This window comes from Onychostoma macrolepis, chromosome 03 (genome assembly GCF_012432095.1).
Source record: "Onychostoma macrolepis isolate SWU-2019 chromosome 03, ASM1243209v1, whole genome shotgun sequence".
In the NCBI taxonomy this organism is placed as follows: Eukaryota; Metazoa; Chordata; class Actinopteri; order Cypriniformes; family Cyprinidae; genus Onychostoma; species Onychostoma macrolepis.
The window spans coordinates 47,042,527-47,054,620 of NC_081157.1; positions in this window are offsets into that span (position 1 = coordinate 47,042,527).

Below are 12,094 nucleotides of genomic sequence, written 5' to 3' on the forward strand. Positions count from 1 at the left end.
ACGGAATCTGAGGAAGGTCCTACCTGGGAGTAGGGAGGAACGACTGCCAGCAAAGACTGACAGAATGGTCTGTCAAAGGGAAGACATGGGTTCACTGAGAGGGAAACCTTACAGTGGAAGAATACACATATGGGGTCGCCCAAAAGGAATTAAGCCATATGGACATGTAGCCCAGTACAGGGGCTGGCCGGGACTCCAGGCATGCTAACATGAGTACTGGGCCTGGCGTCAGACTGCTCCTCCAAGTCTGACTGCCGAGGTGCTGGAGGATGCTCAACCAGGGTGTGCTGTCTTGGGAACTCTACTGGAGGAGGAAAAAGGCGCTCGCATATCCGGGTGAGGGGGAATGGCACAGCAAGCATGACACCAGCTGGTCCTTTCCGCCACTTAGCTGTTACCCAACACAGGGAAGAAACCGGCTCTAACCGGAGACTGTAAAATCTCGCGAAGGTGTTCAGTGTTGCCCAGCCCGCAGCTCTACAAATGTCAGCCAGAGAGGTGCCGTGCACCAATGCATAGGTACCGACACTCCGTGTGGATTGAGCCCTCACCCCCAGGGGGCACGGCTAACCTTGGGACTGGTAAATCAAGGCGATGGCATGCACTATCTAGTGGGCCAACCTCTGCTTGGAGACAGCCTTCCCTTTCTGCTGACCTCTGTAACAGACACGAGCTGCTCAGAGCTTCTAAAGCTCCAGGTGCGGTCCATGTATGTGCACAATGCTCTCATGGGACACAGCAACACCACGGCTGGATCTGCCACCTCCGAGGGCAGTGCTTGCGGGTTCACCACCTGATCACAGGAAAGCATGGCAGGAAACTTGGGCACGTATCCTCTAACTCTAGCAATCTCTATTCTAATTCTATTCTTTAAAGCTGCAGTCCATAACTTTTTTGGGTTAAAAATGATACAAAATCAATATTTGAGCAAGTACATAACCAGCCAGTGTTCAAAACTATCACCTTACTTTAGCCCGATTCACAACGGTTAGCTTATAATAATATTTTCTAGTTTGAGTGGTACGGGTAGGTTTTCGCGGGGAAATTCGAGCATGGCACTGCGTCATTACATCACATCTGTAAACATGAAGTTGTCCCGGTTAGTAGGCTATCGCATGTAAGAATCCTGCAGGTGGATGATCGTTTAGCCTTTTCTCACAGCAGCTAGAATTAAATGTATCATTTTGATGGCGGATTGTGATCCAGAAAGGATTATGTGTTTATGAAACACACGTGAATGAAATTAAATTATATTCCAGTTTTAAACGTGCTTCTGATTACAGATTACACAAGATTTGTATTCTAAAGAAAACCAGTTTGAAGGGAGCATAGTTTGCTATTGGGGTTAAAATAATTTCTTAATATGAAATTCGAATGGCATAACAATTATATTAGACTGTACAGAAATTGAAATCTACACGTTAATACACACTATATTCATAGTCACGCAAGGCTGATGTTGTTAACATTAATAATTTGAGAATAAAGTATAACAATAATAATAATTTGCACGGTTTGATGTGATGTATTTAGATTTAATCACCATCGGTAGTGTGATTTATTTTAATGCTTTTTTGCTCAGTTGGTCAGAACAAACGTGGCAGACTTGTTACTTACTTGTTCAGTATACGGTGAAGATTCTGATTTGGATCATATATTCCAAGACGTAAGATAGCATATGTTACTACTAAGTGTTTAATTCACACCGGTGTGGTGACTGACAGATACACATTCACATCAAAACATTAGATTCATCCGCACTGAAGTTGTGCCAGAGTACAGCCCACGTAATAAAGATAATTCCGCACCTGGCTGCAATACCAGGTTTTCAACAGAGATGTGCACAAAGAGGCAAAACTTATGGATTGCAGCTTTAAAAAATAAATAAATAAATAAAATACTGACCCTTTTAGACTCGCACTCTATTCATTTACTAAATGCTTAATTTTCTTAAAAAAATAAAAAAATAAAACTAACACTAGCTTCTGTATTCTTTTTCTATTCTATCAATTCCTTTTCTTTTTATTTATTATAGAATTAACAAAAGCAAAAAGGCCTCTAACACTAGCTTGCTCTATTCTTTTTCTTTCTATCTGTTTCTTTTTATTTATTATATAATTAAAAAAAACCTTGCTACGTGTACTACGTTAAGCAATATACAGACTTGTTATAGCACTTGCGTATCATTGCTCTTTTGTTGATTTCGATTGCTTGCATTGTCCTCATTTTTAGGTCACTCTGCTAAGTGACCTACAAATAGTGACTTAGCAGAGTGACTTAGTCACTTGTAAATGTAAATGTATCCAGGCTGGGGTCTCAGGACAACGTGAGAGTTGGCTGGCCCAAACACAAGGCACTCTTCTCTCTTTTTTGGGGGAAGCACAAATGGTGGCCTAATGGTCAGAGAGTCGGACTAGTAATCCAAAGGTTGCGGCTTTGAGTCTTGGGCCGGCAGGGAGTGATAAAGTGGGGGGAGTGAATGTACAGTGCTCTCTCCACCCTCAATACCATGACTGAGGTGCCCTTTAGCAAGGCACCGAACCCCCAACTGCTCCCCAGGCGCCGCAAGCATAAATGCTGCCCATTGTTCATGGTGTGGATTAATTTGCAGAGCACAAATTCCAAGAATGGGTCACCATACTTGGCCATACGTCACTTTCACTTTCTCTCACCAAAAATTGAGCATGGTTAGGAGTGCTGTCTTAGCAGACAGGAACTTAAGCTCGACTGAATCAAAGGGATCCCTCTGAAAGTCAGGTCGTGCTTCCCCAGAGACAGGCCGTCTACTGCGGTACGTGATGTGATGTGATAGCAGCAACATACACTTTCAATGTGGAAGGTGACAGCCTACGCTCCAACCTTTTTTGCAGGAAAGAAAGCACTACTCCAATTGTGCAAAAAGAACAGTTTGCGAACAGACTAACTTCAAGGCAAAAACTTGCCTCGTAGAGAGGGCTCTGGCATGAGTGATAGTGGAACCTGAGTGAACCTCTGGTGGCAGATCACTTAGGTCTACCACGTCCTGTGGTCTGGACGCAGGTGCAAATGGTGCCAAGCCCGTGAGAAAGGAGGTCCTTCCTCAGAGGGATGCACCAGGGAGGGGCTATGGTGAGGAGCATGAGTTCTGAAAACCAGGTCCGAGTGGGCAGTAAGGCGCAACCAGCAAGACCTGTTCCTCCCTGACCTTGCACAGTGTCTGTGTGAGAAGGCTCACTGGGAGAAACGCATACTTGCATAGAGCCCGGGCCAGGTTTGTGCCAATGCATCCATGCCGATGGGGGCCTGGGTCAGGGCAGTATAGAAGGCAGTGGGAGGACTCATGAGAAGCAAACAGGTCCACCTGAGTTTTCCCAAATCGACTCCAGATCAGCTGGACCGCTTGGGGATGAAGTAGCCATGTCGAGGGAAAGTGAGCTGTCGTGAGAGCACGTCAGCCGTACGGATGCCATATGCCCCAGGTGCCTCTAAAAGTGTTTCAGTGGTGCCACCATCCTGCCTCTGAAGAAACTCAAGCAGTTCAGCACTAACTGGGCAAACTCGTTGGCGAGACGTGCTGTCATACTCACCGAGTCTAACTCCATACCAAGAAAAGAGATTCTTTTCGCGGGGGAGAGCTTGCTCTTTTCCTCGAGATCCTAATGCCCACTTCCAATAACGGGGTTAGGGCCCCCTCCACAACCCTCACAAAGACACACAGGGGGTGGTCAGAGAAAGCCCGAAGGGCTCTAGCCCCACCCAATCCTAGGCTTCTGCCTCGTCATCTTGAACGGAAGCTTGTGAAGTGCCCACAAGATCCAGGATTGGGTATGATTCAGGATTCATTTCTTGGGTATGATGAAGCAAGGTCTGTAAACCCCTGCCTCCTCTCGGCTGGAGGGACAGGCTCGACTGCATCCTTCACCAGTAGGATGGCCTGGTGAACTAAATCGCGTAGCCGAGTTGAACTACCCGAATGAGCCAGCTCCGTGCGAGTGGCACCAAAGGGACAATGGACGCACACCCACGGTGGTGCAGTGGTGGGAAGTCGTGATGGATGGCGCAGAAGGCATCGCGTCCTGGTTCATCACTGCAGGACTCCCCGTGTCCCCAGAGACGCACAGAGAGGCGTTGCGTCCCCGAGCCGTGATCTCTTGGCCGCTGGCGATAGGGGGCGTCATGGGCAAGAGTGAGGAGGTTGCTCCTGGGTTCAATTGCTCACTGTCAACCCAGGAGGCTGAATCATGTCAGGGCAGGATGTGCTGGATGGCCTTCTGTGCTGCCAAGGGCTGCTGGGCTAAGTCCTTGACAGCGTCGCTGAACAGGCCAACCTGGGAGATGGGAATGTCAAGAAAGCGTACTTTGTCGACGTCTCTCATCTCGACCAGGTTGAGCCAAAGATGGCGCTCTTGGACCACTAACATGGACGTCGCCTCCCCGAGGGACTGCACTGTGATTTTCATTGCCAGGGGTGAGGTCATGCACCGTAATGCCAAACAGAGCGGCCTCTTCTCTTTCCAGCTCTCAGAAATTATTGGCTTTGTGGAGCTGATATTCATTCACCCACTCGGCTCTGAAGCAAAAATCTGAATGAGTGGATGCACCTGTCGCCTTATATACCTATATGCACGGGGAGTGGCTCAGCATGCAAAATCCACTAGCCAAATTTCATTGGCATTTTCTCTTAAAATCAGATGATTGAGGCTTCCGAGTAAACCCCTAATGTTGTCACGACATAACTCGTAGTGACCGACAGACAGGGAAATGTATAACCTGCAAGTACATGACAACGTAACTGTAATGCAAGTACTGCCTCTGATGTGGCGGTATAATGACGAAAAAAAAAAAAAAACGTTGTATTTGAACTTGATTTTTAGTGAAATGTTAATAACATTATGACACATGCAACGATGCAAATAAACGCAGCCTATCTGTAGGCCTATAAATTTATATGGTAACAATAAGATATACAATAAGATTTAATTAGTTAATGTTAGCTAATGTATTAACTAACATGAGCGAAAAATGAACAATACATTACAGGATTTAATCTTTGTTAATGTAAATTTTTGAAAATACAGGTGATCATTGGTAGTTCATGTTAATTCAAAGTGCATTAATGTTAAAAAACAACTTTTGATTTGAATAATGCATTAGTAAATGTTGAAATTAACATTAAGATTAATAAATACTGTAGTATTGTTCATTCTTAATTCATGTTAGATACATTAGTCAACTAATGTTAACTAATCAACCTTAATGTGAAGTGTTACCATTTACACAAATGAATCTGTATACAATAAAGCCACAATACCAACTTTGACAAAGTGTTCATTATTAAAGGGGTCATATGATGCTTTTTTAAAGATCATTATTTTGTGTTTCTGGTGTAACAGAATATGTTGACATGCTTTAAAGGTGCCATAGGTGATTGTCTTCAGAAACATTTTTTGTTATTCTGGTTGAAAGTCTCTTCACATCCTGATAGCAATCATTAAGTTAAGTGGTCTAAATGTATTTATCTGTATTTATATATTCTGTGGAAGGTGTAGGACCAAGAAATGTTTGTCCAATGAAAACGCTCGGTCCGAGCGTTTTAATTGTCTCTCCTACCTGCCTGTCAACGTATGTATTTGCATACCTCTGTGCACCCTGTTCGTGCAGACAGGATACGTCGCGTTCACGCAGACTGTGCAGACAGAGCCAGAATGGCAGGCAAACATCAACAACCCGATCTTCCTTCCTGGTATTGTAGTACTTTTACTAACTGTGCTGTAAAGTTTTCTCACGGGTGAATGACACATGATGTAGCCCAGCGCTGTTCCCAGTTCCAGTCCTCGCACCCCCCGCTCTGCATATTTTGCATGTCTCGCTTAGTTAACACACTCGGTTCAGATAACCAGCACGTTAGAAGAGAGCTCCGTGCATGAACTGTGTTCCGATTTTTTTGCTCCCTACACAGTGTTCATTGCTCCCTACTACCTGAGCAGGGAAAATCCGTTTATTTCACTTCAGAACATTCACTCACGGATTTGTATTGCTCCTCACACACAGATGTAAGAGAAGTGTGAAGTGTTACATAATATACCTCTGTAAATAAATACAATTTAAATTCAGGTCTGGCACACTTTAATGCCCTTTGTATGGAACATAAACGCTCGCTTTGAACTGGAATCATGCCGGAATATCTGGTGATGTCCACTTCGCAGGGCACTTATGACTTACGGTCGAACAGAACAACTGTTGGACGTGATAAGATATACATATGAAATGTGCAGAGCAGTGAGGGCGCGAGGACTGTAATTGGAAACCGTTGATGTAGCCTATTGTAGTAATTTATGTTGTCTCTGGCTGCTCTTTGAGCTTATGTGCGCTCAGGGGGCGTGGCTTTGGACTCTTTTGAATAGATAGCCGTGTGTAGTATCATGTTAAAGCTTATTTCAAATGCAGGAAGTTGAAATGAATTATATGTTGATTTTCAGCCTCGTATGAATGATGAATACTTTTATAAGAAGTTATTAGATTAAGTTTTGGGTCCAAAGAAGGACAGTGCGGGGCGGGGCTCCACCCTACAGAGACAATGTGATTGGATCAAACAGTGAATGGGATGGACTGAAAGCAGTCCGATAAAAACAGACACCCAGCCTTGCTTGCTTGCTCGCTGGCTGCTTGAAAACTTTAGCTTCTCTCCCTGATCGCGCTGCGAAGCACCCGCAGACTTAACATCAAGCTGATCATCTAAAGAACTCAAACACTTCATCAATCTTTTCACTGAAGAAACTGTTAGAACTTGAACCTACGCGAAATAACTCTGAGAAGAACTTCTAGTGAACGTGTCACTTTTAACGTCACAAAGAACAGCCAACCACCAAAGGGATTCCCCCAGAACTCGTCACGCAAGGACCACATCAGTAGCCAATCAGCCTTTGGGGTTCCCTCAAGCAGCTATCCAGGAACGAGCTGGCTGTAAACTCAACTGGGACAAAACAAGCAAGTAACAACTCTCCATAGTTTGCTGAGCTGGTGGGATTAATCTTTAAAGTAAAGGTAGTAAAAGTTTTCTGTTTGTGACTTCCTCAGGTCGAATTTACAGAACTCTTGGAAAAGAGCATTATAACCTTAAACTTTCTTCAAATTGCAGTCATCTTGCTGGAACATGTCTATGTGTGTGTATGTGTGTTTGAATAGGTTTAGGTTTAGTTCATGTATCACCGTAGTTAACAAAATAAAGTTTGATTCATTTATAAAGAATTCTTGTCATGTGCTGTGTAATTTTCAAGTCAACCTTTGCCTTGATCCTTGTTACCTCGCTCGAAATTTGATAAACTACTAGTGTTTTGTTTGTGTTATTGTTGGCCACGTAATAATATGAACAGAATTGTTAAGATATACTGACTCTGACGCTCGTGGGACGAGTCGTCAGTAACGTATAACTTACAAAGTTGGAATCAGATCAATCTGAAGAAATCAACATCATATCTTTAATAAACAATTCCCCAAAAGGATAAATAAGAGCTAAAAGTGATAAAATAAAAATAAATGCATTACAGCAGGCTGCTCTGATTGGCCAGCTGACGCAGTGCATTGTGATTGGCCGAACACCACAAGCACGTGTTAGAAATGTAATGCCCCTTACCATAATCGTGAACTTCAGCTTTCAAAGCAAATATAAAGACAGTTAATGATGACCTTAGTTTTACCATCAGTTCAAACCTGAAAGGGGAACAGAGTCACGTGACAGACACAGTGATGATGCTCATATGTATTTGCCGTACCCAAGCCGTGGTTAAGTCAGCTGACTCCACTGTGATGTGACCCTGTCTCACTCTCTCGCTCTCTCTCTCACACACAAAATGCGGTACTCTACACTGCGCATAACTCCAGATGTGAAAAGTCAGTAACATATACTTAAACTAATAACAAAACATACTTGCAGTTGCTGATTCAGAGGCGCCAGATTGTCAAGTCGGAATTGAACCTTTTTTTTTTTAGAAATAGCCTTTTTGCACTGCCAGCCTTGTACTCTCCTAAATTCACAAAACGGCTGTCCATAAAATGCGTTGCACAAATTCGAACATTTGGGTTGTGCTGTCGTAAACAAATCTTAACCAATGATTCCTAATTGCATCTACTTTCGGAAGGCCAAATAAAGTGGTTTTGCTTTCACATAGAAACACACAGCGTCTCCCTGACATGGCTGCATCAACACTACTGTGGTTACTGAAACCACGCCTTCTTTCTTTGTGTGAACATTTGGGCAGCATTACGCAAATATTTCCACATCGTGATGTACACATGTGGAGGCTTGTTTTAATGAGGCGTTCCAGCCCGGTCTGGATCAGCCTTCTCTTTTAGATCGAATAAATCATTTTGTGGGAGACTTTGAGCTTTGTAACTCTGCAGAACGTACATGCACAAACAGCTACATAACACACTAAAGAAAAGGAAAACAAGAAATCGCATCATATGACCCCTTTAATTAAAATATAGTTGTTGTTTTTTTTTTTCCTAAAAAGTAGCAGTTTAGGTCATAGGAGGTTTCCGGCCGAGAGCAAAAAATTATTTTGCCTTTGTCACAATATGAGGTAAATCCAGCCCTGTACATGATACTGATTTTTGTTGCAAAAATTGGTTTGGAACAGTTGTTGAATAAACAATTAACCTGAACTATTATGCCTGTCTATCTGCTTGACTGACAGTTTTATTAATTACTGAGAGAGCATTGACTTGGTATGATGTTGGTTCAATATAAAATGAAAATTGTAAAAATATTAGATGTAGTGAACTAGTTTTGCCATGTTGCTGTAACTTAGCTTGTGACATTTCCCAGGAGGATAGCTTCAGTGTAGTTAAGCTTCATTTAATGAAGAGTAACTGTTAGCTTAGTTTACTAGCTTGCCCAACACTGTAAACCCATTAACTAATCATATTTCCAAATCTTTCTTTAGATGGAGAAACACAGAAGATGCAGTGCTAGAAATGATGTGATTTGAGTCATGTTGTCTGAAAATAAACTACAATCACACTGCTGTACAGTATAATGATACTAACTGTAGTCTCTCCAATTTGCATTGTGGGATCATCAGTAGATCACTGAGGTTTTTCACCCCAGAGCCTCCTAGTTTATTCCTGCTCAGTTCCAGCTCTCTCAGGTGTGATGGGTTTGATTTCAGAACTGAAGTCAGGATGAGACACTGTTTCTCTGTAATACTGCAATCACCCAGACTGAAGACAGAAAGAAAAAAGAACAATAATTAAGATATATTAATTATCTACAAGGTCAGATGTTTCTTGTAGTTGGCCACCAGTTTTGCACACATTTCAGGAGGGATTTTGTCCCACTCCTCTTTGCAGATCCTCTCCAAGTCATTAAGGTTTTGAGGCTGACATTTGGGAACTCAAACCTTCATCTCCCTCCACAGATTTTCTATGGGATGAAGGTCTGGAGACTGGCTAGGCCACTCCAGGACCTTAATGTGCTTCTTCTTGAGCCACTCCTTTGTTGCCTTGGCTGTGTGTTTTGGGTCATTGTCATGCTGGAATACTCATCCACGACCCATTTTCAACGCCCTGGCCCTGACGGTACATGGCCCCATCCATCGTCCCTTTGATGCGGTGCAGTTGTCCTGTCCCCTTAGCAGAAAAACACCCCCAAAGCATAATGTTTCCATGGTGGGGATGGTGTTCTTGGGGTCATAGGCAGCATTCCTCCTCCTCCAAACATGGCGAATTGAGTTGATGCCAAAGAGCTGGATTTTGGTCTCATCTGACCACAACACTTTCACCCAGTTCTCCTCTGAATCATTGGCAAACTTCAGACGCGCCTGTACATGTGCTTTCTTGAGCAGGGGGACCTTGCAGGCACTGCAGGATTTCAGTCCTTCATGGCGTAATGTGTTACCAATTGTTTTCTTGGTGACTATGGTCCCAGCTGCCTTGAGATCATTGGCAAGGTCCTCCCGTGTAGTTCTGGGCTGATTCCTCACTGTTCTCATGATCATTGAAACTCCACGAGGTGAGATCTTGAATGGAGCCCCAGTCCAAGGCAGATTGACAGTTATTTTGTGTTTCTTCCATTTGCAAATAATCGCACCAACTGTTGCACCTTCTCACCAAGCTGCTTGGCGATGGTCTTGTAGCCCATTCCAGCCTTGTGTAGGTCTACAAACTTGTCCCCTTATGAAAGGAAAATATATTTACCAATATATTTCTTAAAATATATTGTAATATATTGTAATATATTATTTTTCCTTTTATTTTCCAATATATTATATATTTGCATACATTGAATAATATATTGATGATACATATATTATACACTATATTATATATTCATGTAATATATTGCAATATATTGCAAAATATACAAATGTTTGCCGCTTTCAATATATTACAATATATTGAACGTGAATATATAATATATGCGTTTATATATCCCAAAATATATGCAATATTATATTTATAAATATCTACCATAATGTATTTCAATTTATATGGGAAAATGTTTTGGTAATATATGTAAAGATATAGTGTCACATGTATGTTTAATACATGGTAGAATATATTTTAAATATATGTAAAATTATATGGAATTATATACATGAAATATATGTATAGATATGTGTTCAATATATTGTGGAATACATTTTAAATATGTAATATCAAATATAATGTGAAAATGTGAAATATATATACACACACAATATGTGTACATATGAGAACATGCACATACAATGTATATACATATATGTGATATATATAGTATATTTACATGTAACATTAAAATATGAATTAATAAATATGTAATCTGCAATATATGTGCAAACCTTTATACCACATATTAACACAGACTAATGGGTAATCTATCAAAAGCCACCTTTATTTTCTTTTAATCAGGCAGATAATAAAGAGCTACACAGGCCTACCAGTATTAAAACCATTTGGTCAGATAAACTTAACCGTGCAACATTTTTAAATGGTACCATTGAACACAAAATATTAATTATAAATTAAAGCAATTTCAATGTCTGTTCTAAACATTCAGCAGTGCTGTTATAAAATATAAATAACATTTCTATAAAAGAAAAACAAAAAAAAATAATTATAAATAAATAAAAACTGTGGAAAAGCCAAGAAATATGCCAAAAGAACAGTGCGTTATCCTGGTTAGGAGTCCATCTTGGTTCTTCACTGATTTAAACGAGCACACTTTTGGACTTCACCTGGTGTCTTAGCTCGCAGATTCTACCATTAATGGATTTTCTGACATCAGCTTCCTTGGCCGTCGGAAACTGGTTTACAACAGTATCTGTGGAACAGAACAACAAAGATTACTCTACCCCTCCTCACTCCTCCAGCTGCCCCTCAGGTTTGCGAAAATCTCGACCCCCTCCCCCTGCCTGGTTGATTCTGGAAAGCACCAGCTCTAAAAATTATTTACCTAGTAAAGCTTGAAGTTTCCTCGGGTCGAGAGCCTTCCGACGATCAGAACAGGGATCCAGCTTGCTGACCCCTCCTTTCAGGTTGGACTTGAGGAGGATATCCACACTGAAGAGCCCCATCAGTAGCACCCGTGCCATCCCATTGGGGGTGGTACTAGCTTTTGCAGTCTCCCAACAATGTGACGAGACAGTGACTGTTCCATCATTCCCGATTTTCACCTTTTGTAAACAAACAAAATTAATAAATAAATAAGACCTTGTTAGGTGCCCAATCCTGCTCCTGCCGACTGACTGTCCTGCAGTTCATCTCCAACCCTAATCAAACACACCTGAAGCAACCAATTAAGGTCTTCAGGATCACTTGAAAATTAAAGGCAGGTGTGTTTGATTAGGGTTGGAGATGAACTGTGCAGGACAGTCGATCGGCAGGAGCAGGATTGGGCACCACTGCCTTAAGCAAAGAAATAAACAAGGAAAATCACCACAAGCAATAGAATGTCAAAAAGCTTGAATTTTTGTTTAAAAGACAATTCCGGTGAAAAATGAACCTAGGGGTAATTAACACATGGTTACCGAGTAGATCGTTCTCTGGGATGCGTTTTCATGATAATCGAATGTAAAGAGTTTTATCTCTAAAAACAGATTAGTTTATAACGCTAGTATATGGGGCACAGACT